Source organism: Schistocerca americana, chromosome 8 (assembly GCF_021461395.2).
Source record: "Schistocerca americana isolate TAMUIC-IGC-003095 chromosome 8, iqSchAmer2.1, whole genome shotgun sequence".
NCBI lineage: Eukaryota > Metazoa > Arthropoda > Insecta > Orthoptera > Acrididae > Schistocerca > Schistocerca americana.
The window spans coordinates 308,595,631-308,622,170 of NC_060126.1; the positions used below are offsets into that span (position 1 = coordinate 308,595,631).

The window sequence follows — 26,540 nt, forward strand, 5'->3', positions numbered from 1 at the left end:
TTCAAATATTCAGAAGATAACACTGTGCACTTCACAAAACGAAAACACGTGGTACCCAGTCACTGAGTTACAAATGGAATCGGTCAACTATGGGTTAAACATTTGTAGCGACATAAACAGGAACGATCACATAGGCTCAATCGCGGGTAAAAAGGCGATAGACTTCGGTTCATTGGTAGAAAATTAAGGAAATGCAATCAGTCTGCAAAGGAGGTTGCTCACAAATACTCGTGCGGCCCATCTTAGAGTACTGTTCAAGTGTGTGGGACCCGTACCAAATTGGAACAAGCAGGTGGTACTGAACATATACAGAGAAGAGCCGCACGAATCATCACAGTTGTCTTCGACACAAGGGACAGTTTCAAGGAGATGCCGAAGAAATTCAACATGCAGACACTTGGTGACGGACGCAAACTATCCAGAGTTTCAAAATAAACTTTTAAGCCATGTATCTAGGAATGTACTACAGCCATCAACGTACCACTCCCGTAGTAATCGTGGGGACTGGATCTGAAAAACAGCGGCGACCGCATAAATGTTTAAGCAGTTACTCTTCCCCCCCTCCATATGTGAACAGAACGGGAAGAAGACCTAATAACTGGTAGAGTGGGAAGTAACCTCTACCAAGCACTTCACTGTGGTCTGTAGACTGTAGATGTATATACCAGAAGAGAGAGAAAGCAGAAAACGTCGAAGATAATTCCGTCTATGTTTAACGTCAATGTAAATCCTAGAACGTTGTAGCAGAACGTAGAGCTTTCGTACTCATTCTGCAGTAGTGAGTTGGTCGTTGGCTGGCGTGCTCTGTTCAGAAAGACGTGTCAGTGTTTCCGGAGAGTGTGAGGAGGCGTATTAAGTCCTGAAGCGGTTCGAAGACTCTGCAGCGGCGGCGGCGGCGGAGGACCCTGATTCGTCGGGGATCCGCCGCCCCTAACCGGTCATCAGTGTCGGAATTACCATAATGGCGCTTTCTGTAATTACGGTAACGACTTCCTGCCCCTGATGGCACCTGCGCCCCCAGCGGCGGCTGAGCTTCACACGACCGCAGAATAACAAAAGCTCACGGCTGCTACCGACAAAAACCGCTCTCACCTCAGAGGACCAACTCCGTCCTAATTGTCCCCGAGATTATACGTGTATCCGCTGTGGACGCAAAACGTGCAGTGAATTGCTCTTTGTTTTTCGGGAATCTATATCCGCATCCGAAAATTTGAGGGTTTTCAAGATCCATGATATATACATAGTATTTTGGTGACGGTGAGCTATCTAAAGACCGATTCACACTAGACATCAATGGAAGAGAAAGGCAGGCGTCGTCACCATCAAATGGTGGTGTGTTTGCACTGGACGGAACGTCAGCTCAGCATTATTTCGCTTAGCTCGGTGCAGAGCGGTGAAAGTGAGTTTATGAGCTATCACCCCAGAAAAAAATTTCAGAAATATGGAACTAGTGATGGTAAAATCTAAACAAGGCAGCTCGTTTTGCATTATCGGGAAATATTGGCGAAAATGTTACGGGTGAAATAAGCGAGTTCGGGTGGCAATAATTAAAAGAAATGCGTTTTTTGTTGCGGCGAGATCTCTTCATGATATTTCAATCATCATCTTTTATCACCTGTAGCGAAAAATATTTTACTGCCACCAACCTACACTGAGAGAAATGTTCAGCATAACAAAATAAATCAGAACTTGTACGGAATGATTTAAGCGATCATTTTTCCCAAGGGCTGTTAGAGGTGGGATGCTAGAGAAATTGTCTGAAGGTGGTTCGAAGAACGCTCTGCCAGGCCCTTAATTGTGAACTGAATAGCCATGCATATGTAGATAGAGTAATCGCCAAAGTAAACATCAGAGTTGATGTACTCGATAAAACTTGTAAACTGCCCAAATGTAACAACAGGGAAAGTGTCGTCCAAAATTTCGAAACACCGACATTCGCTAGTCAAAATATACAATATGATCGTAAATTCCCGTGACAAACTTCTAGGACTTGTAGACAGAAGTTATTTTGAATGGGAACGCATGTCTGGAAACGTTATCCAACGATAATACGGAGCGCCAAAGCTTAAGCGCCGGCGCCTGTAAATATGTGTGTGTACAGAGTGGTTCCGTGATGATGTTACAAACTTTCTAGGATGGTGGAGACGGATAAATGTATCAATTTGAGGAAAGGGGGGGGGGGGGGGTCCCACGTTAGGAAACGAATGAGTTGAAAGTCACAAGCGAAAATGATCGGATCCCTCAGGCAGTGGAATACACGTACTGGTAAAGTTGTTGCTAAGCATGCAGGGTACACAACTTTCAGAAGTGGTAATATGGACCAAAAAAAGACAGATTTTTCAGTAAACATAGGCTCTAAAATACATGCCTGAGGAGCATATCTTCAGCTTTGTTGGTGTCAAACATCTCCTCTACTGATCAAGTGCTCATAGATCTCAAATTATGCACTTGAGAGTCCATGTTTACTAGACATTTTCCCTTGTTGTGGTCCATACTGGTACCTGTGAAACTCGCCTACCCTAAAAATTTAGCAACAAAAGTACCGATACATGTATTCCACCGTCAAAGGTATCAGAATGGTTTTTTATAATTTTCCACTCGTTCGTTTTCGGCGCAGGGACCCTTACCTCGAATTAGTACGTTTTCCCGTCTCCAACACCCTTGAAAGTTTGTAACATCATCAAGGAATCACCCTGTATGCATATACATTAAGAGGGGCTGGTGCCGTTGGATGGCGTTTCCGAAAATAGGTCCCTATTCAGAATAGTATATACTCACTCTCCTCTAAAAGTCCTAGAAGTCTGTAATGGGAATTTGCGAACATCTGTATACATAGAAGTACATAAATCGATATTTATCTACATCTCTGTCTATAACCATATCTCTGAACTGCTTGGGAGAGGGTAGGTCTACTTCCTACTGTACTAGCTAGTATGGCTTCTTCCCTTTCCGTTCACGTATGGAGTGTGGGAAGATTACCTCTGCGTGCGCTGTAATTAATCTGATCTTGTCCTCACGATCCCATCGGGGAACGTGCATCGAGCAGGTAATGGGGGAAAAGATAGCGGTACAAGAAACAGCCAACTCTCCGTCACACACTGTAAGGAGCCTAGTGGAGTATAGATGTAGACGTACCATTTGATGTGCAGAATTGAATATACAACGTTTTGTTGAAAGCAGGAGAGAGGCCATTTGCAGAAAACTAGTCAGTAATCCTTCGATACAAATTATTTACAGTTTCCTCTACTGCTGTGAAGCCAACGGCTTTATCACAGCAGTAACACTGGTTCCCGTCGGATCATCGGAGTTAAGCGATGTCGGGCTTGGCTCTGGCACTTGGTTGGATGACTGTTCCGGCCTGCCGAGCGCTGTTTGCATGCAGGATGCACTCAGCCCTTGTGAGGCAAATTGAGGAGCTACGTGACTGAAAAGTAGCTGCTTCGGCCACAAAAGCTGACAACGACCGAGAGAACCGTCTGCTGACCACATGCTCCTCCATATCCGCATCCAGTGACAGCTTCGCCTGACGAGGACACGGCGGTCGGTCGGTGACGTTGGGTCTCCCGAAGCCCTTTCGGACGGAGAGAGAGAGGGGGAGAGAGAGAGAGAGAGAGAGAGAGAGAGAGAGAGAGAGAGAGGGAGAAAGAGAGAGGGAGAGAGAGAAAGTTCTGTTGCTTTGACATTTATTGAGGCTATTTAGAACACCTGTGTCTCCAAGTGAGCATTTGTAGGTAGCTTAATTGATAGGAATCTTGTTGTCTTGTCCTTACGTACATGAAGCAAATTTTCGCACGTCGGAGTCTTAAATAGCAGCGACGTGTGCAGAGAGCGTGCGTTGCATGTGGTTGGCAGCCCTGGCCACAGTGCGCCCGGACGCTGCCGGAAGCGCTTCCTGGGCGCGCCTGCAGGAAACAAAAGACGCTCATGACTCACGCAGCGGACAGCGGACAGACAATTCGGCGGAGCAGGTGGTTGTTGGCCCTCCCGCCGGGGGGTTCCACTGGCCGAGGAAAAGAGCTCGCCTCAGAAATGGGAGGGAAAAAGGGAGACGTCCGTTGTGTTTGGGCACACACGCACCTGCACGCCGAGCCGAACCGAGACGCCACACTTGGCAAGTGGCCCGCCGTTTCCGGCGTTATTCATTCGCACTTCGTTAGCCGCCGCGCACAGCACGCGCCGTATCGTATCGCGATCCGTCCCGTAACGGGTTCCGGCAGCCTGCACCAGCCCTATTAATGAGTGAATCAGTGAATCAACAGTATAACTGGCAGGGAAAGCGCCGCGCCGACCACGGAGTCCACTGCGCACGTAAACAAGACCTTCTTCGATCCATTTCTGAGGATTGTGAAACCCTGCTCGCTATGTTCGGCCACTAGACCCAGAAAAGGGTAGATATCGGTGCCACAGCTTGATGTGGTGATACTTCCAGAAGGCATTCGATTCAATTTCGCACTACTTCTTAATGAACAAAATATGAGCGTATGCATTATCAGACCAGGTGTGTTAAAAATTGGCTCTGAGCACTATGGGACTCAACTTCTGAGGACATCAGTCCCTTAGACTTAGAACTACTTAAACCTAACTAACCTCAGGACATCACACACATCCATGCCCGAGGCAGGATTCGAACCTGCGACCGTAGCGGTCGCGCGGCTCCAGACTGTAGCGCCTAGAACCGCTCGGCCACTCCGGCCGGCACCAGGTGTGTGATGGATTGTTGGGTTCCTAACAAAAATAATGCAGCGTTTAGTTCTTAATGGAGAGAAATCTTCAGACATTAAAGTAGCTTCAGGCGTGCTCCAACGAAATATGTATGGGGCCATTACACTTTGCAATGTGTGTGAATTATCTAGTGAATAACGTCGGGAGTTCCATGGGGCTTTTCGTGACGCTGATGCTGTTGGTGTCCGTAGATGAATGGTCAGCGTGGATTACTGCCATGCGCGGGACCCAAGTTCGATTCCCTGCCGGATGGGAAATATATAATCCATTCGGGGACTGGGCGTTAGCCGGCCGAGATGGTCGGGCGGTTCTAGGCGCTTCAGTCCGGAACCGCGCGACTGCTACGTCGCAGGTTCGAATCCTGCCTTGGGCATGGATGTGTGTGATGTCCTTAGGTTAATTAGGTTTAAGTAGTTCTAAGTTCTAGGGGACTGATGATCGGTTCAAATGGTTCTGAGCGCCATGGAACTTAACAGCTGAGGTGATCAGTCCCCTAGAACTTAGAACTACTTAAACCTAACTGACCTAAGGACATCACACACATCCATGCTCGAGGCAGGATTCGAACCTGCGACCGTAGCGGTCGCGCGTTTCCAGACTGAAGCGCCTAGAACCGCTCGGCCACACCGGCCCGCGGGACCGATGACCTCAGATGTTAAGTCCCATAGTGCTCAGGGCCATTTGAACCATTTTTTGACTGGGCGTTGTGTTATCTTCATCATCATCGTAGCGCAAGTCGCTGAAGTGGCGTCAAATAAAAAGACTTGCACAAGGCTGCCGAGCAACCCTAGATGGATTCTCCCGGACAAAAAGGCTTTATCATTTTCCTTTTTTTTAAGCAAAATGTAGCACGAGCTACAGAGGACAGTTGATTGGTGCAGCGACTGGCAGTTGACCCTCATCTCAAAGAAACGTAACATACTGAGTATAGATAGGGAGAAAGATCAATTACTACACTATTACATACGATGGCATAACAATCACTGGAATTAGTCACAATCATTAAATATGTAGGAGTATGCCTACGGAGCGATTTAAAGTGGAATGACAACGTAAAATCAGATGCCAGACTGCGATTCGTTGGAACAGTCCACATTAAATGAAGTCACCCACAAACGAGGCAGCTTGCAAAACCCTCGTTCGACCATTACCTGAACATTGCTCGTCAGTATGGGATCCATGCCAGACAGATCTGATAGCGGAACTACAGAAGATCCAGAGAAGAACAGTGGGTTTCGTTATAAGTTCACTTAGGAAGTGCTAAAGCGTCACTGAGGTGCTGAGTCGGCTGCATTGGCAGACACTACAAGAGAGGCACTGTGCATCATGGCGTGGTTTACTGTTAAAATTCCGAGAGCCTACGTTCCTTGAACAGTCACCCAACAACTGGAACAAGAAACGGGATAACTGTAAGGTGTATACGAAGCACCCTCTGCCACATACCATGAGGTGGCTTGCGCAGTGCAGATGTTAACTGCTCGAATGTTTAGCTTCGACACCAGAAGGAATTAAAAGACGACTAAAAAAAAAAAAATTCAGATGGTGTTGTTGGTCCTGCTTAGTCGGTAGCCGAGCCTCTTCCGAACATCGACGATTCTCTTATAAATATCTTTGGGAGAAAGACGACTTTACAGAAAAGTTGTCTACTCTTGCCATTGTATACGCTGCGTCGTTCGTGTCTGATAAGGAAAAACTGTATACCGGTTCTGTAGTCGTACCTGGATATTCCAGAAAAAGTTTGCCATCGGAAAGTTGCAGTTTTTATTAGGCTCGCGAGGCGAGCTCAGACGGATCACTTAATTACGCATGGAAGCCGGCCGAAGTGGCCGTGCGGTTAAAGGCGCTGCAGTCTGGAACCGCAGGACCGCTACGGTCGCAGGTTCGAATCCTGCCTCGGGCATGGATGTTTGTGATGTCCTTTGGTTAGATAGGTTTAATTAGTTCTAAGTTCTAGGGGACTAATGACCTCAGAAGTTGAGTCCCATAGTGCTCCGAGCCATTTGAACCATCTTTTTAATTACGCATGACCATGTACGATACTTCTGTCGGTAGGGCTATTGAACAGCTTACAGCGTTAACATTCTCAAAGAGCCTGCTTTACTCTTTGTAGTAGAGACAGAAAATAAAAAAAAAAAAAACATGAGAAATGAAAAAAAGTATAATGTTTACAATACAGTTTCCACCGATAGACAACTAAAGCTTTATCAGATAGCTGACGCCACAAACATAAAATCATGAAAAAGAGTGTAGTTCGTTATACATGGAACCTTAACTGTGTCACTGCTGTGTGTGATTGCGTGGGCGTGTAGCGAACGCTGGTTACGAGCATGTGAGAAAATGAGCGTCTCGGTACTGTTTGAACCTTTGTAAAATTACTATAACAGATATTGTGTGTCCATTTATTACTGTGTATTTGCTTCACATCGGGAGCGCAGTGGAAATCCAAACGAGTTCCCTTCCACCACTAAAGGTGAAGGTGATTTACTCTGTCGGAAAGATAGTGTAAAGTGTTTCCTAGGATACAAAAGGGATTATTTTTATCGGTTAAGCTGCAAGGAATAAAACAATAACCGGCGAATACTGCAGAAGTACACCGAATGAAAAAATACGCCTGAATTCGGCAGGATTGAAAAATAAAATGTCTTTTACCAAGACAAAATAACTTAAAATCATTTTTCATCAGAGCAGCGGAAAAATTATAATATACAAATTCAAACGATTTGAACATCAACCATATACATTAGATCTGGCAGGTCTGAGTTGACCTGTTCGTACGTCTACAGGGAATTGTGACTGATAATCGTTTACAGTCCAGTGAAGAGGTTGGCCATTCGCTGGTGGATTTTTGCAGACTTACCTAGAGTCTCACTGCGAATTATAGAATGTACGCACTGGAAAAACACGGGACGAAGTACATTGGTTTAAAAATAGATTACGTCGAAAAATAAGTGCATTTTAACGTAAAAGCGCGGTCCTTCAGTGGTGGTCGAGATATTTTTATCAATTCTGTTATGCTTCTTGCCCTCAAGTATTCTTCGCTGCAATGGGATTCGAAACGCGAATGGCAGTATGTAAACTCACTCATTCTGTTGCACGTATATAAACTTCTGATGACAAAATTCAGTACTAATTGGTAGGTGACGTATAGTACATGTGGCCATTTTTCCCCCCAGTCTTACACAAACCAGCCTTTCGATATAAGTTATTACATAAATATGCGTAGATTTGTAGTTAAGCTGACTAGGTCGCATTTTAAATCATACAGCAGATGAAAAATGATTTTATTGAACAGGAATAAAACAATAACCGGCGAATACTGCAGAAGTACACCGAATGAAAAAATGCATGACGCATTTCGGAATTATTTGCATCTTCAGAAATTCAAGTGCAAAGGTACCACAAGGATAAGAACATTACCAGTTGTGTAAGTAACATCACAGACTTCTCTGTAAAGAGTTACTGTGTGAGGACGAGAGTTTGATGAGGAGGGTGGACTTACCTTAGTTATACCGCGCTCGTATTAAACAGCTGTTTGGCCGGCCGGAGTGACAGAGCGGTTCTAGGCGCTTCAGTCTGGAACCGCGTGACCACTAAGGTCGCAGGTTCGAATCATGCCTCGGGCATGGATGTGGGTGATGTCCTTAGGTTAGTTAGGTTTAAGTAGTTCTAAGTTCTAGGGGACTGATGACCTCAGATGTTAAGTCCCATAGTGCTCAGAGCCATTTAAACAGCTGTTTAATCTGGATTCCCAAATAATCAATTGCGTCGAAACTTTCCCCTACTCCTTACTGCGTCGCAAGTGTCTACGCAAACGCACACACGGTCACAGAGCAACCACTTGCGCCAATGAATGGCGAGTCGGTGTCGGGTTCGCCGACCTACCTTGCATTTAGCGCACACAGCAGGGATTGTGACGCAATAGACGAGTAGGGGGAACGACCCGCCTAGCCCGCTCCACTTGCGCCACCAGGAAAGCAATAAACATACACACCGAGTCGGCTTTTGTGGCAGGTATAAACAACACAACATGCTGCTTGATCGATTAGCGTAATAGTGTGGACCGTAGCCAGAATACATTACTTTGTTCAGTCAACTAGCACACATGTTACATCTGTGAAAAGGCAATGCTAATCTCTTTACCCACTCTTCCTGCCTTCTATCTAAGACTGATATCCTGGACGGTCAGATTGAGTTTAAAACTGTGGCGATGTTTTGCACTCTTTAGTTACACTTGATACAAATTAAGTTAAAATTGTTTCTTGCTGTGGTCAAGTTGGAGATGCGCCATCAGTAATTGTTTACAGTTACTGGTTTCAGAAGAAAATTCTTTATATGTGAAGACTGCAGTTTATTATTTTTATTGATTACTAGTTTCGGTTTAAGTTGTTAGCCATCTTCAAATTGCGGGATAAACTGTCAATGGTAAGAAAGGGCTTTCTGCGGAAGAGAGACTAATTTGCTAACATTGAATATAGATTTTATTGTTAGAAAACCTTTTCAGAAAGTGTTTTTGTGGATGGTAGCCAAGAATGGAAGTGAAACGTGGACGATGAACAGTTTAGAAAAGAAAAGAACAGAAGCTTTTGAAATATGGTGCTGCAGAATGCTGAAGATTAGGTGGGTAGATCACGTAGCTAATGAAGAGGTACTCAATAGAATTGAGGGAGAAAGAAATTTGTGACATAACCTGACCAGAAGAAGGGATCAGTTGGCAGGCCACATTCTGATACATTTTGACATCGTCTATTTAGTATTGGAGGGAAGTAATGGTGGGGGGGGGGGGGGGGGGGGAGGAGGAGGATGGAGAGGTAAATATCGTAGAGGGAGACCAAGAGATGAATACAGACAGCAGATTCAAAAGAATGTAGATTGTAGTAATTATTCGAAGATGAAGAGGGTTGCACAGGATAGAGTAGCATGGAGAGCCGCATCAAACCAGTCTTGGGACTGAAGACAACAATAAAAGACGCAGGAATGGAATAGAACAGAAGATCGAGAATACAGGTACGATCTATTGTCGACCATGGCTTACGGAGTATATGTGTATACATGGATGAACAGTGTACAAGTGTTCCTTTCTGCAGTATCATCGTCGAATCACAAAGCAAGTGGTGTGGACAACAGATCGTGATCCTCATTTTACCTGGTTCCCCGTTCCACGAGTTGCGAAGGTACGTGGCTGCAGCAGCGTTAGTAGGGGGAGTGCCCATCTCTCTGTGCTGGCTGGCTTTAGTTGAGAGTCATTGCCGCCTCAGCAGTACCCACCGTTAGCTGTAATAAACTCCAGTGGGCAGTTATCTCGCCACTCGGCAACGGTCGTCGCTTGTTACGCTTTTTTAACATCTTGTAACGGTTTTTATCTCGGTAGCGAGCGCACGAATCTTTCGCAGCGCACATAATAAAACTCATTTGCCAATCCGAATGTACCTTCTGCGCGCTAATGAATGGCCCAAAATGACACAAATCTCTTCTAAAATGTATCTTCAGAATGGCAGAATACCATTTGTTGCGGGTCTAGTTTTCATCATATACACTGCTCAACATACAGGATAATTGGTACTCAGTCAGTGTGCCTTCGAGTACAGAACTCAGCTGCCCATTTTATGAAATCATAGATTGTGATGCGGGTTCGAACTAAAGGCAGTTTACAATTGTACGAAGTTCCATTACACACACAAAATAAAATACGAATTTTGGTTTGCTTTCATTTACGACTCGTCTACGAAGGTGTTAATTGACTATGTTCAAGATTGTTGATCTATAAAAACCATCGAGAAAACCGGATTTAGCAACTTAGGTATATACGGCCAATTTCAAGTTGGATGTTGTTGCGATAAAGTGCTAGTTGCCCGTAACTTAGTTTTATGTCTGCTAGACGGTCTGACGCTACCACACTAGTACGATGGAAGTTTATTGTAAACTAGAAGTGCCTTATTGCTTATTACTTTTATTTCTACAAAAGAGGTCGAAAAGCGTCTGAAAATGCTCCGACAAAGTTCACTAGTTGTACAATGATTTAAATTTCAAGTACTGTTCGACATAGCAAATGGTTCCAAGAAATAACTTTCCTTTTCTGCCTTTTCCCATTAATTTAAGAAATTATAGCTGTTCTGACAAGAATGCAAACCCTCCAAAGTCACACATATGTCATGGGTGCCCGATAAGGTGAATTCTTGTAGTGGCGAGCGTTTCGATTTTGCAGGCGCCCAGTTGCATTCGACCGTCAGTCATGTTTTTCTTCAACGTTCACACGACTTTTCGTGTGATTATGGTACAAAGATATCAGAAGATATATTGAAAGACCTAATCGACTCTTTTTTGTTTCGTTTTCCGCTGTGAGCGACTGAAGTTTTCCATTAATTCTCTCTGCTATTGTGTATCGAAATTTACGGAAGTAGCTCCGAACTGTTACAATGACCTCGCCTGATCATTGACACTCAATATGATTGGATCAAAGTAATTAATCAAGAGAATTTACACTTCAGAGATATATTTTTTTCAGCGTTTCATATACTGGGCCTACCCCGAAGAAGGGTAGAAAGGTCTGTGATAGATTCGGCCCACTGTGGAATCCACTTTTTTTCAGCCAAATATCACACGAGCTTCTAAACGGGGTCCCAACTGCGGTTATTCGTTACTTGGTTTGCAGTTCCAGCATTTGAGCCACAATCAAGGAAAAAATTTGGAGATTTGTGGTAAGGTCTTATGGGACAATATTGCTGAGCTCATCGGTCCCTTAGCTTACACACAACTTAACATAACTTAAACTAACATACACCAAGGACGACACACACACCTATCCCTGAGAGAGGACTCGAACCTCCTATGGGGGAAGCCGCGCGGAAGGTGACAAGACGCGGCTACCGGCTACCCCGCGTGGTACTACAATCAAGGAAAACCTCCAGAAAACTTTGGTTGGAAACGGGAATTGGAGCCGTTTTCTTTATGTGTGTAAGAGGGGCAAGTCGATGATCTGCTACCAGGTAGCGAATATGCGCGACGGAAATACATCCCAGTAGAACTTCACACTTCTTTTGCTTATTACGGAGGTTTCCGATTTCAGTTAGTCGAATCTAAAAAAATCGTAGGTAAATCCTATCGACTTGGAAACATATTTAGCCTAGATAAAACAAACTTATTTTGTCATTGCATCACATGTTTACGAAATTGCTGTTTATACATAAAAAAGCGATACACGACTAGATCTTCCGCGACGATAGTGCAATATCTGGTCGTGTGTGCTGTTGAGAATTCTTCAACGCTCAATTTGGCGTCATCGCTTCGAACAGACTCCAATACGCGGAAGATACTAAGGAAACTGATTCGGTTAGCCCAGACGAGGAGAAAGGTAAATTGAGAAAATAAACAAGCAACGTAGTTTTCAGTAATTACTGACCAACATATATTATTCGTTTCTGAAATGTTCACACGGGGCAGCAGAAGTGTAATACATGTGGAGGTATTGCCGCTGTTTGAATTGTTTCGTGCAGGTTATTTTTGTGGAGAAGAGAGAGTCAACTCTTGTTCAGCTAGAGGGTAGCTAATATCAGCCTCCTACGTTTAACATTCATTTCTCACGCCATTTTACTTCTTGTAAATGTGCCTCGCGATGCGATTGTCAGTCAATGCATTTAAATTGTACTCCTAAGACTTCACTGGAGAAGAGTTTCGACATGACATATAGAGTCCTCTATAGCTACTATGTTTTTTATATTGGCCTTTTCTTTTTCTCTCTCTCTCTCTCTCTCTTTTTCTTTTTTTTTTTTTTTTTTTTTTTTTTTTTTTTTTTTTTTTTTTTTTTTTTTTTTTTAGTGACGATAATCTCCATTCGTACTAGCGACACGTCGCTTTAATGATTCTGACTGTTGTCACTGATATGTACTTCTCCTCCAGTGAACACCAGGCCTTGTGTCATTGAACGAAGACGTAATCGTGACGGCATTCTCCGAGACGAATACAACAACGCAACAGCGAAGCGTTTTGCTGTCTTCCAGTCTGAAACTGTGTAACTCATTGAAAGTAAAACCATAGTACAAGAAGAGATCAAAAAGTCTGCGTTTGCGGGCTTTGCTGCAGCGTACATGCAATCCAACACGACGCCGATGCGGGTATATGAGCACCGACATGCAGGCAGGGTTAGTGTGGTCTTCGAATAGAAACATTTTGATAGTTTATGATCTTAAAAAAATGTAGCTACAGACAGTTATAGATTAAATATATGTTGATATCACGATGAGCGCACAAATCACTTTTAGAACTAAATGTTGCCTATAAAAAAGACAGATCATAAAGCACTAGACTGGATGTCTTTGATGTAGTGCGTGGAAAGTATGATGCTTGAATGAGACGTAATACCAAAGATAGAACAGTCTTCTCTATCGCACACTCAAACAAAGACACTGATTTTTAAGACGAAGTAACTGCGGAAAATATCTGAACTGACCGTTTTTAGATAGAAACGTAATCAGAATCTGCTGTGTCCAACGAATATCCCGCAAATGGTCCTGGAAATTACATAAAATTAAATAAGTCGCTCGTAGGAGAAAAAATAAAACCTTTTGAAGTCTCATCCGTCAGTGAAACTGGAAGAAAACACAATAAAAATTCACTCGAACGCTTCCTGTACAGTGTCCTTCGGTATGAGTACAGATGTAAGTACGTGGGTAGGCGATTTCAAGCCTAGACAAAGTGAAGGAAGTTCATAATTGTATACGTCATGCTGGATGAACAAAAGTGAGAACAAAAGTGAGAATAGCATTTCAGCGAACGTAGAAGCGAAATAAATAATAAACAGAGAAAACTCGCTCTGTGAGTTCACACTAACGACAGCTCAGGACGTCACGACGCTAGACGAGTACTTTAGAACAACACAGAGTAAAAAGCAAGCTGTGGCAAGTTACCCTTCGAAAAGAAATGCCGATATCTTAGTTCATCGAAATGTGAGGTCGCTCGAGGGTTGCAAGAATTATTACGTAAACATTTTCTACTTATCATATGTACTGCCGTTGTGCCCTTTGCTTGCGTTGGTGGTGCGTTCTGACAGTAATTCCTGATCCCATACAAAAGGTGTGAAAGCTCTAACTGGGACGCATCAAAATGAATGGCAGGTGAAATGAGTCTTCAGAAAAAGATGGAAATAAATGAAACGAAGAGATAAATGTTGATGAAAAGAACCGCTACTGTACTGGTAGCACGATATCACTTTCACATTAGCTGCGAGAGAAGAATAACTGTGGATCTGAAGAGAAAGTGAGAGTACTCGCATGAGGACACGATGTAGCAGACTAGCTCATGGGTGTAACTGAAAATAGATCGTAAGCCATGTGAGCGAGGTCTCGAAAAGTAAGCGGACAATTGCCGGTAAAGTTATTAACTCTTTTCGAAATGAACTGTCTCGGTGACGCGTTGTACAATACACACATTCTTTTTATTTCAATACTCAAATTCACGAACCTCCTCTACTCAAATCGTAAACTATTAATGGACATTAACGCCTGGAAATCTTCGAAACATCAATATTCACACAAACGTAAACTCGTAAAAAACAGAAATTTACACCGCTATTACTGTGTAGTAATAAGAAAATCACTGAATAGTAAAATAAGTATTTGGCAGTATTGTATTGTTCTTTCTGTTCGTTACGTATCTGGCCTTCTTTCCCCTAAAAAGAAACCCAAATTTATACCGTTCGAATATGTACAAAGTGCCTAGTAGACGTTAATAACGTTGTACCATCTGTTCTATGTACCAGTGTTTCTTATCATTCTATTGCTTGGTAGCGCACAGGAAGATTTTTCTATATTCCTGTATAAGTCAAATAATTATTTACGATTTCTTTTCTGCAGTCCCTACGCGACCTACAGTCAAGAGGCTGAAAAACATTACTAAATTCTCTGTTGTAAAACCCGCACTTGGGGTTTTCTAAGCAGCTTTTCGCGAAACTCCTTTCTTGGATTGTGTCCCAGGTGATACTTGTCAGCAATTGCACGACACTCCCTCACTGGACGAACAGACGGCACCGTCCTTTTCTTCATATGGTACGTAACGTACTGATATGGATCCCAAATGTGTGAGCCATACAAAGATGCAGTCATCTTGTCAAAAATTACAGCGTTATCAGGTTTCATGAAGTGTAAATGTTTATATGTATCTCCATTTGGTTCGAAAAATGGAGAAATAAAACTAGAAGTGAAAAGACGCAGAAATGGCCGTCTAGAATGCAGAGTAATGAAGCGAATACGAACGGAAACAGTTAGACTGACGCTACCAAATTGAAACGGTGTGCGTGAGTGGTTGCCCTTATTCTAGTAACTAACTACGTGGAAACAGAGGAGAGACAGAAACATTTGCTGACGATATTGTGTCTATAGTTCAATAATTCTAGATAAATTCGAAACATATAACTACGCCAGAAGATAACTGACACTACATCTGCAGGAAAGCCGTGAGATTTCATCGCTACCACCCGGCTGGGAGTCGGAGCGGTTTTCACCGTAGGTACGCGCCAGGGAATCTAACGTTCGCGTAATATCCAATAAGCGTTTGCATTTGCGGTAGTCGCTGTCATTTTAAAACTGTCAGTCGAAGCCTCTTCAATCTCCTGATGTTCATAATAAATAAGGAATGAAGCGTAGGTATTTAGAGGCTACCGACCTGCAGTGAATAATGTCTCCATGGATGAAACAATAGATGCTGATAAACATGTAGATTCCGTCTTTCTAGATCTCCAAAAGGCATTGGACGCCACACTACATTGTCCACTCCTAGCAAAGGTACCATCTTATCGAGTATCTTTGCTGGTATGTGACTGGCTTGAGCAATATTTGCCTGATACAGCCGTGTGCGTTATACTGGACGGCGAACGTTGTGTAGAAACGAAAGTAGCATCAGGAGTGCCCCAAGGAAGCGAAGAAGGACCTCTATTGTTTGCAGTATACATAAATGATTTCTCAGATAGAATCAGAAGAAGTATGACACCTACATCTATGCTCCGCATGCCATTTTTCGGTTTTTGGTGAAGGGTACTTTGTATAGTGCTGCCTTCCACATTTTCAGTTCCTCACGCGAATTAAGTGGGGGAAGAACGACTGCCGGTAACCTTCCATGTTGGCTCGAAACACCCTAATTTTATCTTCGTGATCTTTTCGAGAGATTTACAGCAGCTGGGAGGACTCTTCTAACAACTTAGACGCTAGGAACTTGAACAGTAAACTGCTCCGTGATGCAGAACATCTTTCTTGCAACGCCTCCCCCTGCAATTTTGGCTGTGCGACTCCGTAACGCGCTCGCGCTTACTAAATGAACCTGTAAAGAAACGCGATGCTCTTATTTGGGGTCTTCCCTATTTCCTCTAGAAGTCCTATTTGTTACCGATCGCAATACTCATGCATTGGTCGAACAACTGTTATGTAAGCTACCTCCTTTGCTAACTGACTATATTTCCTGAGACTTCTTCCAGTGAACCTTAATCTGGCATCCGCATTTTCTGCGATTAGTTTTGTGTGGTCGTTCCGCTTTAAATCGCTGCGCGCACGTACGTGTTTTATGGATACAATTGCTTCCAGTGACTGTTCTGCAATCGTGTGATCATACAGTAATGAGTCTTTCTGTCTACATACACGCCATTCGTTTACATTGAGGATCCATGCACAGAACGTCGATCTTTCTGTATACATGCCATCACCCGCGTAAAGCCTCATGTGTATTGTGAGAAGTAACGGACTTATAATACTCCCTTGGTTCACGCTCGGAGTTACTGTTACGCCTGTGATGGTTCGCTGGCAGTGCAGTTCTGTACAAGAAAGTATCGCCGTTGGACGATCCTGACTGCAGAAAGATTTCAGCAAGATTTCCGGTTGCTACTCTCTTCAAATGTAGATAAATGTAAGTGTAGATAATTGTAAGATAAATCGTCCAACAAGGAGGAGAAACCGTATAGTACTTGACTACAAGATTAGCATTTTGAGCACGCCAAATTATGTATGTATTTAGTATTAGTAATAAGAAGTGATATGGAATCGAGCGATCTCGTAAAATAAGTTTTAGGGAAAGGGAATGCAAGACTTAAATTTGGTGGAAGGGTTCGGGGAAGATGCGATAGATATGTACAGAGAAACACATACAAGCCGCTGCTGTGACCAATTCTAGAGTGTTGTTCCAATATTGGTGTTCTCATCGAGTAGACAAGACAGGAGGCATAGAATGAATTCAGAGATGCGTTGCCAGGATCGTAGCAGTTCGGTTTAGCCCATATGAAAGTTTAACAGGAATCCTCGGGGAATCTCTGAAAGAAAAACAATGTGCACTGCTGGGTAAATTCAGAGAACCCCTGTTAGAAGAAGAGTGTGGGACCATTGTGCTCGGGAGGACGACGGTTCAATCCCGCGTCCGGCCATCCTGATTTAGGTTTTCCGTGATTTCCCTATATCACTCCAGGCAAATGCCGGGATGGTTCCTCTGAAAGGGCACGGCCGACTTCCTTCCCCATCCTTCCCTAATGCGATGAGACCGATGACCACGCTGTCTGGTCTCCTTCCCCAAACCACCCAACCAACCAACCATTGCTCATACTGTACCTAGTGTAGAGATCGTGAGGATGAGAGAGATTGCCGGCCGCAGTGGCAGAGCGGTTCTAGGCGCTACAGTCTGGAACCGCACGACCACTACGGTCGCAGGTTCGAATCCTGCCTGGGGCATGGATGTGTGTGATGGCCTTAGGTTAGTTAGGTTTAAGTAGTTCTAAGTTCTAGGGGACTGATGACCTCAGAAATTAATTCCCATAGTGCTCAGAGCCATTTGAACCATTCTTTTTTTTGAAAGATATTAGGATATGTATATAGGCAGTTATTTTTCTCCGCACTCAGTAAGTGAAAGAAACAGGAAATAATATCGACACCATTGACATGAAGCAGCCCCCTCCATGCATTGTACAATGTCTTGCGATGTGTATACGTGGTGTAGCAAAAAGGTATGGCCAAACTATCAGCAAACATCCCACACACATGGAGGAAGAATATATGTTGCCGGGACATGGGCCAAGCATCACTTTATTTCCATGTTGAAGCTCATTTTCTACTTGTATTTATAATTACAGTAATTCTGGGAAACACACAGGAACAGAACCTACCAGCGCTACCAGTATTCAGTGTACCATCATAGGGAGCACGGATCGTTTAAGCCTGCTACTCGCGACTGTGGGAGGCCTAAAAGGACGAGGGGACCTCAACTGAACTTCTTCTTGCAGTTGAGGACAACAATTGTTTGGTGACTGCCTCACGAGGACCTGCTGTATCCATACCATGTACAATTTGTGAGGCAGTATCAGCAGCGGATTTGGCTGCACGCGTATACTTCTGCAAATCGTTTATTAAACAATATGTTAACTTTCACTCTAGTGCAACGTGATTAGATTGTGAATTTTTACAATCAACACGGGTGGTTCATGGTGTGGGTTCCTGTAGTCATGTCCTAGTTCATGAACCACGGGCAACGTATGAGTGGCCAAGTAAGTGGTCCCGACAGTCGGGATACCAGTTACTTCGGAATAAGGCTGGGCATCTTCGACATTTTCTGAGTCGTGGTCACCTTTGTGCTCATATGGCAAAGACTACCAAATCCACCGGTTAGTCCCCAGCCGTTAGGGGTAAAACCCAGTGGGACTCGGGGCAAGTAAGGCTAGCAACCCGCCTCCCTGGTACTTTAAATATGATGCTGGCAACAATCAGAGCAAAATGCCTCGGACCTTTGGAGGTGACGGAGTCCCACCTCTAACTGACAAACCAGGGACTCCTAAGATACGACTTGGCAAACAAATGGTAATGAGATGGGGAGCTATTAATATCAATGGGGGCTACTCTGGGAAGAAGGTAGAACTGGCAGAGGCTGCAAGTAAGATGGGGCTGGACGTTTTAGCTGTTAGTGACATTCGGGTAAGGGGTGAGAAAGAAGAGGTAGTGGGAGAATACAAGGTCTACCTGTCAGGAGTCAAAGCAGGAATAGCACAATGGGGTGTAGGGCTTTACATCAGGAAAGAAATGGAACCCAGCGTAGTTGCAATAAGGTATGTAAACGAACGACTGATGTGGATAGATTTGACAGTGTCTAGCAAGAAAATTAGGATTGTGTCAGTATATTCGCATTGTGAAGGGACAGATCAAGATAAGATGGATAGTTTTTAAGAGGCACTCAGTGATGTACTTGTTAGAGTAAAGGACAAGGACAGTGTTCTGCTCATGGGTGATTTTAACGCCAAGATTGGAAATCGAACAGAAGGGTATGAAAAGGTTATGGGTAAATTTGGAGAGGATGTGGAGGCCAACAGGAACGGGAAACAACTCTTGGATTTCTGTGCCAGTATGGGCTTAGTAATCACAAACTCCTTTTTTAAACATAAGAACATTCACCGGTACACTTGGGAAGGCAGGGGAACCAGATCTGTCATTGACTATATAATAACAGATCAGGAATTCAGGAAGGCTGTGAGGGACACACGTGTATTCAGGGGATTCTTTGATGACACTGATCATTACTTAATCTGCAGTGAAATTGGGATTGTGAGGCCGAAAGTGCAGGAGGTCAGGTCCATATGTAGGAGGATAAGAGTGGAGAAACTTCAGGATAAGGAAATCAGGCACAAGTACATAACAGCGATCTCAGAAAGGTACCAGTTAGTTGAATGTAGTCAATTACAGTCATTGGAAAAGGAATGGACAAGGTACAGGGACACAGTACTAGAATTGGCTAAAGAATGTCTTGGAACAGTAGTGTGTAAAAGTAGGATGAAGCAAACAGCTTGGTGGAATGATACAGTCAAGGCAGCCTGTAAAAGGAAAAAGAAGGCGTATCAAAAATGGCTACATACCAGAACCCAGGTAGACAGAGAAAGTTATGTTGAAGAAACAAACAAAGCCAAACAGATAATTGCAGCATCCAAGAAGAAATCGTGGGAAGACTTTGGAAACAGGTTGGTGACTATGGGTCAAGCTACTGGAAAACAATTCTGGAGTGTAATTAGCAGTCTTCGAAAGGGAGGTAAGAAGGAAATGACAAGTATTTTGGACAGGTCAGGAAAACTGCTGGTGAATCCTGCGGATGCCTTGGGCAGATGGAGGGAATATTTTGAAGAGTTGCTCAATGTAGGTGAAAATGCGATCAGTAATGTTTCAGATTTCGAGGTAGAATGGGATAGGAATGATGATGGAAGTAGGAACACATTTGAGGAAGTGGAAAAAATGGTCAATAGATTGCAGTGCAATAAAGCGGCTGGAGTGGATGAAATTAAGTCGGAACTCATCAAATACAGTGGAATGTCAGGTCTTAAATGGCTACACAGGATAATTGAAATGGCCTGGGAGTCGGGACAGGTTCCATCAGACTGGACAAAAGCAGTAATCACACCAATCTTTAAACATGGAAACAGAAAAGATTGTAACAACTACAGAGGTATCTCCTTAATCAGTGTTGTGGGTAAAATCTTCTCAGGTATTGTTGAAAGGAAAGTGCGAGTATTAGTTGAGGACCAATTGGATGAAAAGCAGTGTGGGTTTAGGCCTCTTAGAGGTTGTCAGGACCAGATCTTTAGCTTACGGCAAATAATGGAGAAGTGTTATGAGTGGAACAGGGAATTGTATTTATGCTTTATAGATCTAGAAAAGGCATATGACCGGGTTCCTAGGAGGAAGTTATTGTCTGTTCTACAAGATTATGGAATAGGAGGCAAACTTTTGCAAGCAATTAAAGGTCTTTACATGGATAGTCAGGCAGCAGTTAGAGTTGAAGGTAAATTGAGTTCATGGTTCAGAGTAGTTTCAGGGGTAAGACAAGGCTGCAACCTGTCTCCACTATTGTTCATATTATTTATGGATCATATGTTGAAAACAATAGACTGGCTGGGTGAGATTAAGATATGTGAACACAAAATAAGGAGTCCTGCATATGCGGATGACTTAGTTGTGATGGCAGATTCGATTGAAAGTTTGCAAAGTAATATTTTAGAGCTAGATCAGAAATATAAGGACTATGGTATGAAGATTAGCATCTCCAAAACGAAAGTAATGTCAATGGGAAAGAAATATAAACGGATTGAGTGCCAAATAGGAGGAACAAAGTTAGAACAGGTGGACGGTTTCAAGTACTTAGGATGCACATTCTCACAGGATGGCAACATAGCGAAAGAACTGGAAGCGAGGTGTAGCAAAGGTAATGCAGTGAGCGCTCAGCTACGATCTACTCTCTTCTGCAAGAAGGAAGTCAGTACCAAGACTAAGTTATCTGTGCACCGTTCAATCTTTCGACCAACTTTGTTGTATGGGAGCGAAAGCTGGGTGGATTCAGGTTACCTTATCAACAAGGTTGAGGTTACGGATATGAAAGTAGCTAGGATGATTGCAGGTACTAGTAGATCGGAACAATGGCAGGAGGCTGTCCACAATGAGGAAATCAAAGAAAAACTGGGAATGAACTCTATAGATTTAGCAGTCAGGGCGAACAGGCTTAGATGGTGGGGTCATGTTATACGCATGGGAGAAGCATGGTTACCCAGGAGACTCATGGATTCAGCAGTAGAGGGTAGGAGGAGTCGGGGCAGACCGAGGAGAAGGTACCTGGATTCGGTTAAGAATGATTTTGAAGTAATAGGTTTAACATCAGAAGAGGCACCAATGTTAGCACTGAATAGGGGATCATGGAGGAACTGTATAAGGGGGGCTATGCTTCAGACTGAACGCTGAAAGGCATAATCAGTCTTAAATGATGATGATGATGATGAACACGGGTGGGCTATCGAGAATCCTCACAAAATAGAGCAGTCACGTCATCAATAAAGATTTTCTGTCAATGTCTGGGCCAAGACTGGAGGTGACTTTATAGGGCCTCACGTTCTTCCAACCAGCCTTAACGGAGAAACTGACCATGCTTTTTTAGGGAACACTCTACCTGTTCTGCTAGAATGTATGTCTCCACAAATGCGACAAAACATGTACCTGCTCCTCCTTATTTCAGGGTTAATGTCCGGAAGCCTCCGTGACAAAAGTGTAGGTGGAGGGGCAGCAATTCCTTGGTCTCCGCACTCACCAGATGCAAACTCGCCTAGCGCATCAGTGATTCAGTGCGACGATGGGTCGATGCGTGTATTCTTGTTAACCGATGCCTTCATTAAGAATGTATTTCGTACTGTGTTGATACATCCTTTACCTGTGTGTTTTACTTGATTAATGTGTTGCGGAGATGTAGAAACGGAAATAGACATTCCTGCCATGTCACAGTAATAATATAGTGCAAGGAAAATTAGAGAACGATAGCTAAGGAAATAAGCTGGCTCATTGGATTAAGTTTGATGCCGCGTTAACGATGATTGAAATCGTTCCTGACTAGTATTGGTTGGAAATAGCTATAATACGATGTGATTAAGCTACGTTAAAACGTTTCTGCAGTTTACGAGAGTTCGAACGAAGAGCTGTGGCCTACAAGAAAATTATGAAAGGTGGACTTCTTCAGTAAAATTATCATCTTATCGGAGATCTAATCTCTGCTGCTATCTTTCAAGACTGAAACAAACGAGGTCGCGAATAAGACGATACAAAGGTTTACCGACACATCATTGTTGTAGTATACACAAGCAATGCTAGCGAAACGCACGCGGCACAGAATTTATAAGTTTTGTGGAAGCTGCTTTGGAGATAGCTCCTCCCTCCACCCAGGTGGCCGCGGGTGCATTCTGCAGACGCGAGATGTGCTATCTGAGGAAGCCGGCTGCCGCTTCCTGGATGTCCGCAGGCTTCCGCGGGAAAGGTTCCTCCAGTGAGAGTACCAATTAGCAATTGTATCCGCTCAGCAGGCTTTGCCGAGGTTCGTCTCGCAACGGGCTTGTCCGTGGACGGGTTCTCGCCCTCGCAGCCGCACATCGGCACCCGGAAGGGCGAAGCTGTGAGGGAATCGAATTGATTCATCATAAAACTCCCACCTTACACCTTTTTTTGCAAAACTGTCCGTGGTCCTGACAGGACGGCAGCCAATTTTTAGCCACTCAAGGTTTTCGTTCTCTTGATTATAACTTGGATAATTCCTGGTAAAGATAACTACGTCTTCGGGTAGTTATAGTGTCTTTTCTTCACAACAAGGGACAGTGCGATACATGAGAGTTAAATAACAGCTTCCTTCTATTGCACTGAAACATCGTACTATTTTAAGGACCGTGTTCATTTAAAATAACAGCATGTGGTGCATACAGATGAAATAACATGAAGAGGACTGTGGAGTGGAATATCTTACGCGGCGAAGAAGCACCCAATTCACGTATTCACGTTTGCATCACGCTGATGTTCCACTGATGTTCTCTGACTAGTGTGCTGATGCCCTAAAGAAGAACCTGTGCTTCTAAATGTATACTGACATTTAAAAAATACATGCAGAATGGACGATGGAATTTGTGATACAACTTGTACAATGGTTAGATAGTTCAATATATATCAAGCGATTCTCAAGGCGTATCATCAATCTAACGTCCTTGCTTTATAGTAAGAGCATCTTCCTGAACATCTGTAGATACCTTTCTTGCACCAATGGCAGTTACTTTCAGCCTTCTTAAAATGTTATTACATTGCGGACGTGTAGACAGTTTTGTTTGCATCCTTACGAGATGAAGCGGTGGTAAGTACACGAAATCGTCTTATAACATCTTAAAATGTCTATCTTCCCGTAACCTTTGTCTCTTAAGGGTCATATAGAGGTGGATCTTGAAAATTGTCGATCGTCAGTTCAGTCATCACACAGATAAGCATTCCACGTGAGAGCTGCTGAAGTATGTACTTGTACCTTCTAAGAAGAATTCAGTTGTATAATAGGACGTTACAAAACTGTTCCAGAAAGAATGAAATTTCTGTTGTTGGATTGTTATTATTATCACTATTTCAGGCATCAAGTATTTTTTGAAACCCTTATTAAGTCCTAATTTCGAGATAAAGAAGTACTGCACTTTCAAAGAGCTACAGAACCGTCTGCGGACGTAAGGGCACAGCAACAAATTTTTAAATGGAACCCAGACAAGGAAATGCTGGTAGCCTTCAACCAGAGTCCAAAAATGGTCTGAATAATGACTTACTGCAGTTGCAAAAAAATCCAGATTATCATCTGTGAAACTGCATTTGTAGATGCAAGGCCGTGGATAGAAACATTCTTATGTTCACATAATTTTTATTTTTCCTTTGCGACAAATAATCGGCATGACACTTATCCTTCGAGCACAGATACAAGTTGGCCGCGGCGTAAGCGCATTTTTCTCTGAATGAATGCTTGTAAACAAACAACGACAATCTTAATTCTGTGCATATGAGGAGACTGTTTAGCAGAATCGGATGGTAAGCTTCATGGTAATATCTGCAGTACGCTATACCTCCTGTTATTTCAAACAAGGTCTTGGAAGAGACATATTCCTCACACAGTTTCCCCTTCATTACTGGATAAGAGCTTCTTCCTTCATTTCCCAAATATTGCGATACTCAGCTCTACCCACTTAACTATGTCATCCCTATTTCCGGTCCTCTACTCACCTCCCATCTATAGGATTGCTACACTGCGCGCAGTACAACATTTTGCCGAAATATCAAGCAGATTCGTTTCGAAGTCGCTATCGAGGAACTTGGTTGACTGACGTCAAAATAACAGCTAAGAAAAGATCATGAAAACGCTTTTACATATAAGCCGATGTTTGTCGTCGGATGCACTAGTACTTGTAAATGTATCGGCACAAAATGGATCCAAGCAAAGCAGAGAGCATCTTAAAACGAGCTTAAAGGTGTCGAGCAAGCAAGGTGACGGAGACGACTATGTCTGCATTCTCGATACATTCCTGCCGGGCCGCCTGCAAGCCCCCCAGCAGCCGTTGGCCGTGAAACCCACTTTCCGCGCATCCGTATCTTCCCGACTGCATTTCTGCCCCGCGGCTCCGCGTCTGCTACAGCTCCCGATCATCCATGGACGACACCTCTGACTCGTGGCTCCGCCAAAGTGGCAACATTAACTGTGGTAAGCGTACTTACCGCTAATCTGCTTCCGGTTCTGGACGTAATCCTCGCGCCGTTTCTTCTTCCTAGGTCAACTTCACTATGAGTCTCCAAGAAAAGAAGAAGAAAAAAAAAAAAAAAACCTAAACAGAGCAGTCACACCCTAGTAAACCGTGATGTACACACAGTTCGGATACTTCACTGTCACCACGTATCGGCGGTCGATTCGGCTCGTTTCGTCGTGTAGACTTGCCCTGGTCCGCGGGTGCTGTAGGCACTTTGACTACGCTGTTCACCGCATGACGCGTGCGCGATGAATGGACACCTGCCGCTAACCGAGGAGCTCCTCGTGCTCGGCAGCCGCCGCGCTCCCCCCACCACGCCCCGTGCCACCCCCTCCACAAGCTGCAGCTGGCGCCGCGCGGAAGAAGTAGGCTACTGGCGCGGGCTGCCGCGCATGCGCAGACGACTACACTGGGAAATACTAGACATCCGTCTCTCCGAAAGCACATCTGCGTGAAGCATCTAATCAAAATGTTTCTGTTATCAGACAGAACGCAAATGTAAAAGGCATCTGTATCAACCGGTTGACATCTATTACATTAGATTTAGGTTTGTGTTCCACAGACCCAAAAAATGAGATGATTCTCGTTGGTGTGGAACATGTCAGAAAGTTTAACATAAAAACATAAAACATTTGAATATAATACTTACTACCCTGGTCATTTGTAGAAATAGGTGAATACAATGAGGTAAACTGGAACAGCTAATATTCACAGAATTGACATGATGTCAGAACGAAACATTGCTATGCAATATTAATAAATTTATCATACACAAAAAATCTAATGTTGACTGTTGTGACCAGTGTTGTCAAAACTGAAATCTAACACACATTTTTACTTAAGCTGGCTTAACAGTCTCTGTTAAGATATTCATCTATAGAGTAGAAGAAGTTGCCTATCAAAATGTCTTTCAAGCTCTGTTTAAACTGTGCTTTATCTGAAACCAAGTTTTTAATGGTTGCTGTCAATTTATCGAAAATGTTTGTTCCTGAATATTGGACCCCTTTTTGGACCAAGGTAAGTGATTTTAGGTCGTTATGTAGACTGTTCTTATACCTAGTATTGATACTATGTATTGAGTCATTTTTTAGAAATAGAGATGTATTACTTGCAACAAATTTCATTAAGGAATAAATATACTGAGAAGCAGTGCTTAGAATACAAAGTTCATTGAACAGATGTCTACATGATGTTCTTGAGTTTACACCAAAATGATTCTAGTCACACGCTTCTGCACCCTAAAAACTTTTGCTCGGTTTGATGAGCTGTCCCAGAATATGATCCCATATGACATAATAGAATGAAAGTAAGCAAAGTATGCAATTTTTTTTATCTATATCTACTACATGTGAAATCATTCTTACTGCAAGTACAGACTTGTTTAGGCGCTTAAGCTATTCTGTGGTATGCAGTTCGCAACTGAATTTATTATCGAGTATTAAACCCAGAAATTTAACACTGTCAACCTGTTCGATCTGCATGTCTTTATTTGTTATTACCAGGCTGGAAGGAAGTCCCTTACAAGTTCTTAACTGCATATAGTGCGTCTTCTCAAAGTTTGAAGACAGTGAATAAGCTTTAGACCACATTAATGCCAGCGAAAATTTGATTGGCAGCTATTTCTAAATCTTTACTTGACCTGCTACTTATTGCAATTTTGTATCATCTACAAACAAAACAAACTTAGCATCTGGCAATGTAACAGATGAGAGGTCATTAATGTACATCAGGAATAGCAATGGACACAAGATGGAAC

The 26,540-nt window shown here is 43.3% G+C and overlaps 1 protein-coding gene across 1 annotated transcript in view; it reads right to left on the reverse strand.

Annotated features, from left to right (window-relative positions):
- The window catches only part of LOC124545790 (endochitinase A-like), a 394,777-nt gene extending 369,738 nt beyond the window's left edge, over window positions 1-25,039 (reverse strand). Inside the window, exon 1 of the mRNA XM_047124737.1 lies at window positions 24,756-25,039. The gene's annotated coding sequence lies outside the window, so the exon portion shown is untranslated. The remainder of the gene's footprint in view (window positions 1-24,755) is intronic.
- Between the last annotated feature and the right edge of the window lie 1,501 nt (window positions 25,040-26,540).